Source organism: Phyllostomus hastatus, unplaced genomic scaffold (genome assembly GCF_019186645.2).
Source record: "Phyllostomus hastatus isolate PE091 unplaced genomic scaffold, TTU_PhHast_1.1 phas_scaffold_755, whole genome shotgun sequence".
Taxonomy (NCBI): domain Eukaryota; kingdom Metazoa; phylum Chordata; class Mammalia; order Chiroptera; family Phyllostomidae; genus Phyllostomus; species Phyllostomus hastatus.
Genome location: NW_025334039.1, coordinates 7221224 through 7234038, shown reverse-complemented (window position 1 = coordinate 7234038; position 12815 = coordinate 7221224). Strand labels below are relative to the sequence as shown.

Here is a 12815-nt window from a genome sequence, read left to right as displayed (position 1 = left end):
AGTTAGTTACTAGCTGTGTGTCCTTGGACAAGTCACTTAACTTCTCTGGGCCTGTTTCCTCAGTGACAGAATGATTAGATGAGCTCTCAGTTTTGATACTTTGTCAAACTAATATTGTAACACTTCGTTTGCCTTCTTTGCCCTTCATTTCTCTCTCTCTCTCTGCTTGTTTGAAGACAACTTTGAAAATGTATTTTTTCCCAAAATTTGGCCTCTAAAAGAAAAATGAGATATATAAGGAAAAAATGTTTTTCACTTTTCATGTAGATTAAGATGTACCAGATATCTGTAGAGATGTTTGTTGTTAAGCTGGTGAAGTTTTATCAAGCCAGACCTGTGATAAGAGTCCAGGAGGTTGTTGTAGGGTGGATATGAGCGTGGACTTGGAGGACATCACCTAGGCCCCAGGCCCTCAGGGGTAACAGTGGTGTCCAGAGGATGAACACTGGCCCTGCCTCCATCCCAGAGTAGACCTTGGCTTCCCCGAAGGCAAGAAATGTTTTGCTACTTAGTAATTTTGCTATTTTCCAGATCCACCATTTGGCTATGTGTCTTTGGGAGAAGTAATTTTTCTGAGCTGGCTTATTTGGTAGAACTAATATGCAGCTCAAATCGTCCCCATATGTGAGACATTTACTCGACAAGAAAATGCTATTGAATACTGAAAGGGACATTTGTACTGTTGCTAAGCATCGCGCTGCAGTCCCCGGGATTCTAGACCTGGCTTTTCCACTCTGACTGTATGACCTGGAGTGGCTCTGAAGTAGACAGACTGCCACATTTGAAAAAGTGAAGAAGTCGGACTGAACAACACTTTAAGGAGCCTTTCTACTTTCCCCTTTAGGGATCCTATAATTTGCCCAAGCCCCTGGCTCTCACACCCATTCGAGTTGCCTCTTCTCTGGCTCTGTCCAGCCTGGGAGGAGAAAGGCGGGGACTGCCAGGCAGCTTCAGCAGAGGTGGAAAGCAGACGTTAGTGAAAAGAATTGCTCCCCAGAGCTCCAGAGACTGAGGCCAGAGACTGAGGCACAGCAGTGGCGTTTTCTGCACCTCAGGGCCAGTAACCAATTGCGAGCGAGTCTCCTCCCGCCTCCTCTTTCTGTGCTCTTTCTCTAACAAGGCTGTTTCTGAGTTTTCCTTAAAAGCATAGTGTTTGCCTGTGCACTCCCCTCACAGTCAGCAAGGGCGTCACCTTGCTGTAGACGGACTCAGTCCGTTCCTCTGTAAAGCAGGCACGGTGATGTTTATACCACACACGCCTCCGTTCGGTGTTACAGATCCTATGAATGCCTTTGATTCACGGTGCGTACGAACCATTGCGCTTGTGTTCTAAAACCAGCGTGTGCACCCAGGATTTTAATGCCTGCTTTTCTCCTTCCAGGTTATGGTTCATTTCTCGGCTGGGGACCTGAACTCTGTTTACTTCTGGCTGTGCAAGAGCACATTCAGGTGAATGACTAAAACGCAAGCGCAGTGCATGTCGCAGACATCGGCAGCCACCTGGGGGCCAGCACCCGGCACGGACTGCCGGAGAGGTCGCCGTGCGGCCGGCGCACAGCGGCTCTGTGTCCATAGACCATTCTTGACCCAGCAAGCATGCACGTCACGGGCAGTCACATTCTCGAGTTTTTAAAACCAAGGGGAACTTGTATACTGGGCCTGTTTTTCAGCCTGTTTGCTACCTTTTTGCATTCTACCCCATGGGAATTTTACAGACACTGGGCTAAAAAGGGTATTCGGACATCTGGACACACATTCCTAGAATGTCATCACGTGGTCCTAATTCTATGTCACCCAATCAACACAAACAAGACCCTGTTTACAACTTTTTCTTTCTTTTTTTTTAATTTCAGATCTTTCTGAGGAGATTATTCTATACGACATATCTATAGCTATGTGTATGGCCATAGATGTATTTCTGTGTGTACATATGTATAGTCATGTATTCTTACATATGTACATACAACGACAGAGATATATAAAGTACATAAAAATTCCTTACTTGTAAATAGCCAACAGGTACTGACATGAATGATGAATTTTCACATTTAAATAGTCATCAACATGAAAGCCATGTTTAATGCTTGTATAATGTGATGCAATAAAATTTAAAATAAATTTATGCACATGAAATATTTTCAGCTGGGTCTTCTGAAATTCTGTTGTATTTCCTTCTTATGGGATAAGAGGAATCATAGCAGAGTGGAATCTTTACAGAAAGGTCTGTCACTCCCAAACACCCCTCAGAAACCCCTTTACCCTGCAAGGAGATACCATTTTTTTCTTTCGAACCCACCCCTTCCATCTTGTTTCTTAGGGTACCGAGCCAACTAATTAGAAAGAGCGTAGCAAATGCCACTGACTCACTTTGTTGAGAAAATATGACTAATGATCCTTACCAGGCTTTTGATTATCCTGCTGACTAATACGTTGTTAATCCTAGGACAGGGACCATCTCTAGGGGAAGAAAGGTGTGTTTCTAAGCAATGCCTGTTGCTGTAATGACTCTTCTTCCAGGGATTGTAGAACCTGCCCTTGAGCCGTGTTATCACCTCCCCTGGGCCAGGCAGGGAGAGGACGGGGCCCCCAGCATCACACTCGTCAAACAAACACGGCCTCGTGTGGGCTGTGGGCTCACCTGAGCTCGTTGACTCTCATCCCTCAGTGGCTTTGAGCAAGCTGGAACTCCAGCCACTTCTTAGTCTCACGTCTTCCTGGTACTCCTGATCTGCCGTTCCTGGGAGTGAGATACCCTAGCAGGGCCTGAACTGTGGAGAGGCACTCCACTGGAGCTAGGGCAACAAGCTGGTGACAGAGTTTTCTTTTTAATCATCGTTCAAGGAGTCTGTGAAATACTTATTTCACCCTAGCCCCAGGGAGAGGAATTTCCAAGGCAAGTCTCAGGAGATAAAGTACAGAGAGCAGTTACAAAAAGACAACTGGCTCTCCTGACTCAGCATTGTAACTTTTGCTTGCTATGCCTGAAGCTCCACTCCAAGTGTCCTGGCCCAAAAAGTCCTTAAATTTGACACAACCTTAGCTGCTCACCTACCCCTCGGGGCAAAGGGAGTGGCGGGGGCAGGGGAAGGAATCGTGAGCTCCTCCTTGGGTTTGAGATGGGCCCTGAACAGTCAGAACCAGGTGGGATTCTGCTTTCATTGTTACAAGTGCCGCTGGCAGTCACAATTCCTGATGCGTTTCCAGCATTCAGTTCTTTCTTTTCCTCCTTGTCTTGCTCCCTCCCTCCCTCTCTTCCTCTTTCCTCCTTCACACCCACCTGCTCTTCCTTCATTTCTTTTTAGCAGCACAGTGAAGGCACTTATTCGCCTTCCCTGCTTTGGGTAGAGGGAACTTGTGGTGAATATCTTAAGATGTTTTTAGGTTTGTCGGGGAGAAAGGCAAAGAAGGTTATAGGAGGGCATTTCTGAGGGACGTTGTCAGAATTCAAGTGTAGGGAACAGTATCACCAAGATGAAGCCATAGGTCATTCCTGACTTTGCTCCCCCTCAGAAGTAGAAAACAACTACTGATGGACAACACACCACTGAGAGAATACTAGGGCACGGGGGGGTAGCTGAAGCACCCCACTGCACGTGGAGACCAAAGCAGACCTCAGTGGAAGGCGGAGAGGAGTGGCTACGCACTGACCAGTTGCACCTTCCCTAAGCTGGTGCAGCACTGCACCGCAAGGTCTTCCCCAGGCCTACAGTTCCTCCAGGGGGAAGAGAGAGCCCAGTGTGGATATCCAGCTCCCCCAGAATTGTGGGTCACTTCTCAGGAACCTCCACTTAGGTCTCACTGCACGGGGATTGCAGGAGAATCTGCAAGACTTGACCACTAGGTATTTGATTGTGATGGCGAATGGGAAGGAGCTTGCAACAACTGGCCCCTAGGTCCCAGGGACTGAGTTCCTGCCTGCAGAGCCTGAGTAGTGGTCCCAACCAAGAGCTTTGCTCATCTGCAGAGCCATGACCAAGGAACTCGACAAGGTGAAAGTCTGCTGTGCTTGGGTCCTCAAAAGACAAGCCTTGCCCAGCCTCGAGCGTGGAGGGCTCCTACCCAGGCAGGGGAGCTATGAGTCATAGCCCCACCCACTGTGGAGTGTGGCTTCTACTCCCTCCCAGGAAGCTTGACCAGGAACACCTGGGAGGCTGCTTGGAGCTGGCCTTCCCCTTCCACCCGCTAGGGGTGCTATTGCCCCATCCATGTGGAACACAGCTCCCAGCCCCTCCCAACCAGAAAGCCTAGCCAGAACTACTAGAAGTTGTGTAGTCCAGCACAGCTCACCCAGGAGAACAGTGTAAGAGCTGCTTGCCTGCAGAGCAAAACCAGTGGCTCTGCTGGGCCATGGAACATGGGGCGTGGGTTGGCTTGAGTCAAGACCACAAAGGGCCTGGCCAGGCTTAGCGTCAGTTCTCCTGCTCTGCCTGGGCAGGAAAACCAATTCGTAGTCCCACTTACTGCTGAACACTGCTGCAACCTGCCTGACCTGGGAACCTAACCAGAGAACACCGGAAGCTGTCATAGCCCATTCAACAGCCCTACTTACAGTGGCACCTAGACAGAGAACACACCTCATGGCTTTTCCCATCCGCAGAGCAAAACCAGTGGCCTTGTCAGGCCAGGGAAATCCATAGTCTTACCTAATTCGGTCCCCAAACTATGAGTCACACAGATCCTGGGCCTATCCTATTGTCCTGCCTGCACAGGAAAGCTAACTCATTGCCCCGCCTACTGCTGGGTATAGCGCCCAGTCCTGAGCATCTAGTCAACTGGATCGGAGAACCCAGACCACGAGGGAGCCCCATCTTGCTCCCTTGCTGGGGCAGGGAACCAAGCCAGCAGACCAATCCAGGTTTTCTCAGTCAGCAGTACCTCCCCCAACCCAGAGCTTGGGCAGTGGCCTCACTCCCCAGATAGACCCTAATAGCAAGCCCCACCCATCCTAGGACATCATTACCAGCGCACATGTCCAAAACCCCAACCTAAGCTGACTGGTGACCTCTGCCCAGCAAACTGTAAAGTCTGGAGAGAACACCACTCCCTCAGACGTGCAGGTACTGGCATGAGAAACCTGGGACCAGGAAAAATCAGGTAAGCATGACCCCACCAAAGGAAACGAATAAAGTTTCAACTACTGACACCATGGAAATGGAAATCTGTGGCCTGTCAGAAAAGAATAATCCTCTTAAGAAAATTCAGTGCACTAAGGAACACGCAGCAGAAACCGTAAAGAATAAACAAACAGAAACCTCAAGCTGAGGTGCACAACTGAACTGAACATTCAGTAGAGAGCTTCAGAAATAGACTCAAAGTTCAGCATTTTCAGATATCTGTTGGCCATTTGTATGTTTTCTTGGAAAAAGGGGTCTGTTCAGGCCCTCTGCCCATTTGAATGGGATTGTTTGTTTTTTTTTGTTGAGTTCCATATATATTTTGGATGCTAGCCCCTTATTAGAGGTATTGTTTATAAATGTCCTTTCCCATTCAGTTAGTTGCCTTCTTGTTTTATTGAATGTGTCCAATCAGATGTGCAAAAAGAAAAAAAGAATGAAAAAGGGTGAAGAAGACAGTGGGGCACATAGGACACAATTAAAGAAAAGATATTCGAGTTATGGTTATTCCAGAAGGAGAAGAGAAAGGGACAGAAAGCATATTTAAATCTCTAATGGCTGAAAAATTCTCAAACCTGGGGAAAAAAACTGGAAATCCAAATCCATGAGGCCCCAAAGTTACAGAATAGGTTGAATTCAAGAAGAGCTACCTTGAGACACGTTATAACTAAATCACTAAAAGACAAAGCCAAAGCAGAATTTTTAAAGCAGCAAGAGAAATGAAAGAAGTTACGTACAAGGGAACCTCCTAGTGGATTTCAAAAACAAACCTTCTAGGGCAGGAGAGAATGGGGTAGTACATTCAAAATATTGAAAGAAAATAGTCAACCGAGAATTCTATGACCAGGAAATGGAGAAAGTAAGTTTTCCTGAACAAACAAATGCTGAGGGAGTTTTATTACCACCAAATCTATAAGAAGTGCTGAAGGGAATTTTTTGAGTCAAAGTACAAGGACACTAATCAGCATCATAAAAACACAGGAGGTAGCAAAAAGCTCACTGATACTTACAAAGTTAGATTCTGCAATACGGGAATTAATGGTGGTTCATAATTCACTTAGAACTCTGGTTTAAAAGTTAAAAGCAAACATATTAAAAATGACCATAACTACAATGTTACTGGATACACAATATAAAAATGTGAACTCTCACACTAATAACCTAAAATGTGAGGGAGAGGAAAAGTATAAATGGAAAGTTTCGGAATGCTGTTGAAGTTTAAAATAAGGTGTTAATGTTTTCAGATATTATATGTAAGCCTTGTGGTAGCCGCAAGGGAAAAGCCTGTAGTAATTACACAAAAGAACAAAATGAAGAAGTCTAAGCAAACTGATGCCGAAAGACATCAAAACACAAAAGGCAACAGCGTAAGAAGCAAAGAACAAACCAGCCAGAAAAAAACCCCAAACAAAATAGCAATGCTAAGTCTTCCCTATCAAAAATTAAATTGGACATCAATTCTCCAAAAAGACAGAATGGCTAAATGGATAAGGAACAAGGTCCAATACATCACGCTGCCTGCTAGAGACTGATATAGCCTACAGCCCACGGACGCACGGTGGGAATGAACGTGAGGAGACAGAACAAGGGGTTTCAAGCAAATAGTCACCAGAAAAAAAAAAAAGCAGGGGTAGTTATACTTCTATCAGAAATATAAACGTTAAACCAAAAATGTTAAAACAAGACAAAGAAGGTCATTACAGTGTAATAAAGGGCTCGATCCATTTAGAAGATGTAACCATTATAAATATTTTCACCCAGGGTCAGAACACCTACATATATAAAGCAAAAACGAATAGAGCTAAAGGGAGAAATAAACAGCCATACAACAAGAGCGGGCGACCCCACTCTCAACGATGGATATCCAAACGGAAAATCAATAAGGAAACTGAGGATTTGAACAAGACTAGAAACTGAATGAACCAACGGACATACAGAAGTTTCCACTTGACAACAGCAGAACACACATTCTTTCCAAGGGCACATGAAACATTTTCTAGGACAGATCATACACTAGGTCACAAAACAATTTTTAGCAAACTTAAAAGATTAAAATTCCACCAAGTGTCTATTCTAACCATAGTGATATGAAACTGGAAATCAATAACAGGAGGAAGATAGATTCGCCAGCCCTGGCTGATGTGGCTCAGTGGACTGAATGCTGGCCTGCAAACCAAAAGGTTGCTGGTTGACTCCCAGTCCAGGCACATGCCTGGGTTGCAGGCCAGGTCCCCAGTAGGGGGTACATGACAGGCAGCCACACAGTGATGTTTCCCTGTCTTTCTCCCTCCCTCCCCCTCTCTAAAGAATAAATAAAATATAAAAAATAAAAATAAAAATAAAAATTCACCAGTACAGGTATACCTAGTTTTATTGTGCTTCACTTATTGAACTTCACAGATAGTCATTCCTTACAAATTGAAGGTAAGACCCTCCACCAACAAAAAAATCATGCACACTAAACCTCTCAGATGATGGTTAGCATTCTTTTTAGCAAAAAAATATTTTTAATTAAAGTATGTACATTTGTCAGACATAATGCTATTGTACACTTAATAGACTACAGTATACTGGAAACATAACTTTTATGTGCACTGGGAAACCAAAAAAATCATGTGACTTGTTTTATTACAATATTGGCTTTATTGCAATGACCTAGAACTCAAGCTGCAATGTCTCAGAGGTATGCCTAACTCTACATGGAAACGACAACACTCTTCTGAACAGGCAGTGGATCAAAAATGAAATTAGAGGAAAAACTACACAGTGTCTTGAAATAAATGAAAATGAACATACAACATAGCAGAATTTATGGGATGCAGCAAAAGCACTTCAGAGAGATTTATAACATTTATAAATGTCTACACAACATCACTACATCATCAGAGAAATGAAAATTAAAACAACAGGAAGCTATGACCTCACACCTGTTAGAATAGCTATCATCAAAAAGAAGAAAAATAAGTGTTGGTGAGGATGTGGAGAAAATTGAACACTTGTGCATTGTATTGTTGGTGGGAATATAAATTGACACAGCCACTATGGAAAACAGTATAGAGGTCTTCAGAAAAACTAAAAATAGAACCACAATTGGAACCAGCAATTCCATTTCTGGGTATTTATTCAAACAAAATGAAAATACTGATGCAGAAATGTACCTGCACCCTCATGTTCACTGCAGCATTGTTTACAACAGCCAAGACATAAAAGCAACCTCAGTGTCCATCAATGGATGAGTGGATAAAGAAAATGGGGTGTATATGTACAATGAAATATTCTTCGGCCATAAAATTGGAGAAAATCTTGCACTTTGTGACAACATGGACCTTGAGAGCAGTGTGCTAAATGAGGCAAGTCAAATAGAGAAGAACAAATAATGTATGAACTCACTTATATGTGGAATCTAAAAAAGAAAGAACAAAACAACTCATAGATACAGGGAACAAATTGGTTGGAGTCAGAGGCAGGGGGTGGGGTGTGGGAGATGCAGAAAAAGACAGTCAAAAGGTACAAACTTCCAGTTACAAAATAAATAAGTCCTAGAAATGTAATGCACAGCATAGTGATTATAGTTAATAATACTGTTATCGTATATTTGAAATTTACTGAGAGAGTAGATCTTAAAAATTCTCATCATAAAAAATTAACTGGTGATGAATGTTAATGAGATGTGTTATGGTGGTTGTTTTGCAATATATACAAATACCAAGTCATTATGTAGAACACCTGAATCTAATATAATGTTGTACGCCAATTATGTCTCACTTTAAAGACATAAATAAGTACTAGGGATGTAATGTACACCATGATGACTATAGTTAATACTTTTGTAGGATATATTTAAAATTTGTTAAGAGAGCAGATCCTAACAGTATTCATCATTAGGAAAAAAACAGTTTTTCTTTTTCTTTTTTGTATCTATATGAGATGGCAGATGTTAACTCAATTTTATTTCACAATATATATAAGTTGAATCATTTGCTGTGCACCTTAAACTTACACAGCACTGTATGTCCATTACATCTCAATAAAACTAGAAACAAAGAAATCAAGTGTCCACTGCATGAATGTGTACACAACGAGTAATATAACCATCAAAATATTAGCATGTTTATGAGCTTCGTTTCCCTGTCTTGATGGTAGAATATTTTAAATATCATGCATAATGTTAATGCCATAATTTGAGGATTTTTCTAACCTACCTAATGTTATTAGTCTTCATAAAACTAGAATAGGAAAAATATCCTCCTTTGACACTGTAATTGTCATTCAAACCTTGGCTGTCTGGATCGCTCAGGAAAGTAGTGATTCTGCATATAAAATTATCCAAATAGTTAGCAAGGGGACTTAATCTTGGAACTGGAAAATTTTTGCTTTAGCTGACCTGGCAGCAGACCTAGGATTCAACAACTCCCAACCCTGAACAATTCTGGGGCAAGTTCTGACGAAAGTCCTAACCCTGCCTCCTGGCCTTCAAAGCTGGCCACTCCACTTACACTGTCTTCCTCCGCCTCAGTCCCAACTCCATGCTGACCAGGTTGTCTCCTCTCATTCTCCAGAAGAGCAGACTCCTTCACTCCTTTCACAGCGTTGCTCATCCTCTTCCTCATGTACCACACTTCCTAGTGAAACGTATTTCCTCTCTTCTTTGCCTATTCAGATCATCTCTAGTTTCAAGGTCTAGCTCAAACTCTAACTATTCAACAAGTACTGGTACATTTCCCAGCAAGTCCTGTCCACTGGGCTCCCTCTGCCTTCACTTCCCCTGTTGCATAATCTGCCCCACTCACTCCAGCTCTTAGCTAGTATGTGCATATCTGCCTCATGGCCTCAGACAGTTTGTAAGTGATGGAAGTCAAGAACCCCCCTTCCCTTGCCCTTTCCCCAGTGCCTAACAGTGTAATGCCTGCAGGTCAAGTCCCAGTGTTTCTTAAGTGAGTCAAAAGGGAGACACACTTTTGTTTACAGCATGCGATCAATTTGAACTCAATTTTATTTCACCATAAAAGAGCCAAGGGTAAAACGTCAACTTTATAATATAATCCTCTACTCCAGTGAAAAAGTAAGTCACTCAGATTTAAGGGCTAGCAATTGTCTTTCCAATGAGGACATAGAGGAATTTCCCCAGACCAATTGACTGTCTGGATTTAGGTACCAATTCTGTAATACTTCCAACCAAAAAGAATTAAGGAAGGCTGGCTTAGCAATCAGTTTGGATCCCTTAATTACCTGGCAGGGAGAGGTAAATGCTAAAGCTGTTACTAGTGGGGCCCTGTGCTGAGCTGTCCTCAGCGTCCCTCACCCATTCCCAGGAAAGGAATTAACTTCATTAATTCAGACCTTACTAATTAGGAAGTTGTGGTCATTTGAAAGGACTGAGGTCTAAGAAGCAAAGCAACACTAAACTGTGAATAAACCAGTTTTAAAGAAATAATCTCTAGCCCTGGCCAGTGTGGTTCAGCTGGTTGGGGCGTCAATCAGTAAACACGGAGGTCACGGGTTTAATCCTCCCGCAGGGCGTGTGCCGGGGTTGCAGGCGTGGTCAGGGCGCCATCCCGTCGCCTTCAGGAGGGAAACCCATCAGTGTTTCTCACGTGGATATTGCTCTCCTTCTCCCTCCCTTCCCCTAAAGTAATTTCTTAAAAGAAATAATTTCTATATAGTGTATTTGCCAATCACAAACCCAGTTTGTTTTTCCTGCTAGTTATCATTACCATCATCAGGTCCAGTAGCTCCCAGATTCGCCCTAGCCCGCCTTAGAGTTGCCTGCTCCCAACACCACAGCGTCTGTTGCGGTAAGTCTAAGGTGGGCCCGAGAATTTCAACTGCCTCAAGTACCCAGGTGGCGTCGATCCTGTTAGTGGGGCCCACGTTTTGAAAACGACTGATCTAGTCAATATTCGCCACCATTTGAATTACTTTAATATGCTCTATAACTCAAGCTGAACTTAGTTTTATCTGACTGTAAAATATTTGGAAAATATCTCATTCTGGGGGAAAAGTGGGTGGGTGGCAATTTCAAGCTGTGGCAGTTAGCAGCTAATAATCACATCATTCGACACAAGGCACCATCACGGCAGGTTCCTAGGTGAGCGGAACCCTGGGCATTTCTCAAAGGACTGAGTCAGTGCCCCACAAAGGTCCTGCACCCTGACCTGCACTGCATTAGCCCCGAAACCTGAGGACAAGTCCTCCGAACTCCAACCCCCACCCTCTCCAATTTAGGAATGAGCTAAGGCAACAGGTACAATGGAACAAAAATATTAGTATTACGGGCTCCACAGTGAGATAAAACTAAGTTCAGATCCAAGGTGGATGACCTTGGATACGTGACTTACGTTCTCTAAAAAGCAGTTACTTCGTGAAGTGGACACCGTAGTACACTGCAGAGCTCCCCCTTCTGCGAAGGACCTTGGGCCCCTGACCTTGGGGGCGGTCCTTGGCAGCCGGCCTTCGTGTCTCCACCCCTTCACGGGGCCCTGGCTGCGGAGGATCACCTGGCCTAAGACGCTCCGCTTCCCGTGACAGCCCTTAACCACAGCTAATTGATGCAGGAATGCGAAAGCTTGGCCGTCTTGGCCCGGTTTGGAGTAACTCTGAAGGGCTCCTCTGCAGCCAGAGTCTCCGTGGGGGGATTTCCTCGGGTCTGCTTTACAGCTCAAACTCCACCCCTGCTCATGCCTGCTTCTGTCCTCTTTCTTCCACACGGGTTGATCCTAAAAAGGCGCTCCTTAATAAACATGAAGCACATGAAACTACATTTCAGACTCTGCTTGCTAGGGAATCAAACTGGTGACACATTTAGAAACCAACAAAGAAGCAAAAAGGTGGATGAAAACTCCAAGAGGCAGGAATTGTGAATTCAGTCATTCAACACTTATTGGGCCAGACTCTGTTCCAGATGCTGAGCATGCAGCAGTGAGCACAGATGGCTATGTTTAAGGAAGAGATCATGAAGAGCATTAAGAGGTTGGAATCAACTTTTAGCTGCAGTGCTGATTACTTGCTATAGAGAGTGTTTCTTCCTCCCATCACCACTCCCCCTCCTGCCTAGATTTTTTTAATTGCCTAAGATTATAACGTTCATGTTCTGTTCGAAAACCATGAAATTCTTCATTGTCAAGTCTAAATAGGTCTCAGACTCTTTGAGCCTTATCCCGTACGGGTTTCTTTCCTTACGTTTTACTGCACTAGGTTGTAGGAAATTGTGAGGCTGAATTCCTATTTGCCTGGATACCTCATTTAGCAATTTCTGCTTCTGAACTTATTAAACATGGTAAAGTCTCTGTAATACTCCAAAGCCATATGCCTGCCCAGACATAGCACTCAGCTATGTATTTAATGCTCTGTGCTCGAACCAGGAAGAGGCACACCAAGTTTTGTTGATTTTCAAATCCCACAAATGTAGGATGATTTGCCGTTGCCATCCGAGGGCTCAGCACATGGAGTAGTGACCTACAGATATATTAACGCTCATCGCTTCTCTCTTACCTTCCAGGCATAGGGAGTCCATTTCTACTGTAGAGAGCCTAGCTCTTACCGTCCAAGATATTTCATCCTAAAAGCTAGATTTTTGACATTCAAAATCAGAAAAGAAATCCCTCTTTTCTCTGGTATTTGCTGAAGCATCCTTTTCTGAGTTGTAAAACCAAAGGCCTGATTATTGCAATATGAGAATGAGCCTAGGAGGCAACTGAGTGC

The 12815-nt window shown here is 43.9% G+C and overlaps 1 protein-coding gene across 1 annotated transcript in view; it reads left to right on the top strand.

Annotated features, from left to right (window-relative positions):
• ANO4 (anoctamin 4) overlaps positions 1-2011 on the top strand; it is a 190167-nt gene extending 188156 nt beyond the window's left edge. Inside the window, exon 28 of the mRNA XM_045826360.1 lies at positions 1382-2011. The gene's annotated coding sequence lies outside the window, so the exon portion shown is untranslated. The remainder of the gene's footprint in view (positions 1-1381) is intronic.
• The last annotated feature ends 10804 nt before the right edge of the window (positions 2012-12815 follow it).